The sequence below is a fragment of the Halyomorpha halys genome, unplaced genomic scaffold (genome assembly GCF_000696795.3).
Source record: "Halyomorpha halys isolate HHAL.00 unplaced genomic scaffold, Hhal_1.1 Scaffold438.1, whole genome shotgun sequence".
NCBI classification, from domain to species: domain Eukaryota; kingdom Metazoa; phylum Arthropoda; class Insecta; order Hemiptera; family Pentatomidae; genus Halyomorpha; species Halyomorpha halys.
This window is the reverse complement of record NW_027107367.1, coordinates 764831-767640: the sequence shown is the minus strand read 5'-3', so window position 1 is coordinate 767640 and position 2810 is coordinate 764831. Positions and strand designations below refer to the sequence as shown.

The window sequence follows — 2810 nt, the reverse complement described above, 5'->3', positions numbered from 1 at the left end:
TATAAAAGAAAAAAATTAGTTTAGATGAAATAAAAAGTTCATTTAAGGACAAGTTCGATTCGTATTTTTATAAAAATATACATATACATATTCTCCCGAAAGATTTAAATATTTCAATAAACTAAACGTAAAAAAATTGAAAAAAAGAAGGTTGGATGGTCAGATTACGGCGCTAAAGAAGACCTAACCCGCAATGTCAGGTTGCAGCGCGGGCAAGCCTAACCGAACGACACAGCCTAGACCGGTTACGTGCACCTTAGCTTTCCGTGCTCCTACCCTATTGATCAGTGGTCAACCTACTCGACTAGCCCTTTCATTACAGAGGAAAACATCCAGTCTTCCTTTTTAACAACTTGCAGTCTTAGAGAGAAAGAAAAAAAGGATGGTTGAAAACTCTAGATGGACCCCGGACGGTGACCGAATTTTTCGCTCGGCAGTTACTAAAAAGCCAATTCCAAAACACATGCAAATGCATGTACTTGGATTATAGATATAAGAGTCGTTTAAATTAACAAGAAATAATACAGCACCGTGATAAATATAAATCGGACGATACCGCAAAAAATAAAACAAAATACATTCTATAAATTATCGCAATGGATTAAGAATGATTTAAAAAAAAAAAGTGTTAATGATAAATCAGTCCCGTCCACACAATCGACATTTCCAATTTTGATACTTATAATTCTAGCATATGATCCTTTAAAAATTACTTGTATGATTAATCCATGAACTCCACTGACCTAATAGTTATATGAAATGTTCAACGAGTAATTGCGAGGGCTGAAAACTTTAGGCGCCCCCCCTGATGCCCGAATTTTCAATCCAGGACTAACTAAAAAGTTCATTCTAGAAATCATGCATATTTACTAATAGAATAAATAAAATAGTGTTTTAACTATAAAAATATTTCGGTATATAAATATATCTAATAACATCGAAAAAATAATAAAATAATTAAATTCTAATTATTTCAAAAGTTTGTACAAAAATAGTAAGCCCCATTAATGCTTGGAAAAAAATTATGACTCACATTCCGCATAGAACTATTTGATTAAAAATAGATGGAATGAAACACCTAATAAAACAAAGCTTTTCCGCAAATTTGATCAAAGTGTAAAGATAAATACCCAGTCTCCAGCCATCCACGTATGATTAAAATTAGTTGATGCCATAGAAGAAATCTTTAAGTTTCGTCAAAGAACAAAAGCAATTACATTGCTTGTCTTTAAATTCAATTATTCTTTAAATAGGAATCACAAGGAAAAAGAAGTTACAGAAATTATTTTAAATTATACAAGTACAAAAAAAAAAAAATAAAATGAAAATTTAATCAATCTTTAAAGAAGACAATCCTGACAAAAAGTAGGCGCATATAGAACTTTATAACCTTACATAATAGTACAGAATCCTTCAATGATGAATCGTTAGAAAATAAAAATATATATCAAAATATCCAATAATAGACACAATAATCACAAAAAGAAAAAGAAAATCACTTTTCCAACAGTGGAATGTGGAAAGGAAAAATCACAGGTGTGAGGACACGGGTCGAGATGAGACACCGAATGAGGCGGTGCGGCCTGTGCCTCGGTCGGCAACTGACTGACTAGGGGTGGTTCGCCCCCCCAAACCGCCCCCGGGCCACCCCTACCGCCTATATAAGCCCGCCGTGTTTCTCTCGGGGGCCACACTCTTCTCCTGGTCCTCGAGGTCTTCGCCGCCTCTGGGCAGCTCCCTTCCTACGAAGTAAGTCTAATCTAAATCATTAGAATTTTAATGAAGTCGCTATCAAAACATTTAATTTTTTTTTATGAACAAATTTATTTTTCAGGTTAATATTTTTTTAAAATATAAAATAATATATTTCCCAATAAAGTCTATTGATTATTAGTTTCTAAACTGATTATTAAAATGTTTAATACAAAATTTTGATCGTGACTTCAACAGAAATTTTAAGCCTATCTTAATTCTATAAGAGAATGGAATCTTTTGTTTACCTCAAATTAATTGGTTAATTTTTTTCAATATGATTTTCGTCTAGATATTACTACAAAGGTAACTCAAAATAAGTCGACTTTGAAAATCAGTTTATCCATTCATACCACTAAGAAAACGACATAAATGACTAAAGGACTTGGCAAATTATTTAAATGACAGTAAAACTCCATTTATCCGGAGTAATTTGATCGAGCTATTCCGGATAACATAAAAATCCCGAATAAGAAATAATCTCATCAGTAAACTTTTTTTTTTGCTAATGGCAATAATATTTTTTAACAAGAGAATAACAACACATATATGTAATTTAAAACGTTGATTTCCATTAATTTAATTCAATAGCGCTTGTCTTTCTAAGCAATATGGACATATATCTGACTCTTAATAATTTCGTATAGTTTTTATTTATAAAGCAAATAAAAAAGAAAGTGTAATGTAAAGTACGACCCTATTTATTTATATTTTCAAATTTTAAAATACCAAATGATATAAGCTTTTTTTTTTTTTAATTCATTCAAGATAAGAGTAGGTGAGAATCTATAGGATATAAGTGACAATTTAAAGACATTTTTTTGGCTACAAATCTTTACTTAAATCAAATTTACACTTCAATTATGAGAAATTTGTTAATTTATCCATACTTATTAGTTGATTATTGAACATTTCAGCGATACAGAATAGAATTGTTTCAGGGAGAGGAAGAAAGCGAAAAACCTCTTATTCGTAAAATTATCTCTTATACACCTTGTTTTCTCACCTGATTAAAATCTGATTATTCTGATAAAGAAAATTTTCATTTTAATTATATA

At 30.8% G+C, this 2810-nt stretch overlaps 1 protein-coding gene and 1 long non-coding RNA gene across 16 annotated transcripts in view; one reads left to right on the top strand and one right to left on the bottom strand.

Annotated features, from left to right (window-relative positions):
* Positions 1-2810, bottom strand: part of Lar (tyrosine-protein phosphatase Lar) — a 969819-nt gene that overhangs the window by 480521 nt on the left and 486488 nt on the right. The window contains exon 1 of one of the 13 annotated variants that reach the window (XM_067045670.1): positions 1396-1550. The exons of the other annotated variants lie outside the window; for them this stretch is intronic. The gene's annotated coding sequence lies outside the window, so the exon portion shown is untranslated. Of the gene's footprint in view, positions 1-1395; positions 1551-2810 lie in introns of those variants that run through there. 13 annotated transcript variants of the gene reach the window in all.
* Positions 1696-2810, top strand: part of LOC136795367 (uncharacterized) — a 188476-nt gene continuing 187361 nt past the window's right edge. For all 3 annotated transcript variants that reach the window (XR_010842962.1, XR_010842963.1, XR_010842961.1), the window contains exon 1: positions 1696-1749. This is a non-coding gene — a long non-coding RNA (uncharacterized lncRNA). The remainder of the gene's footprint in view (positions 1750-2810) is intronic.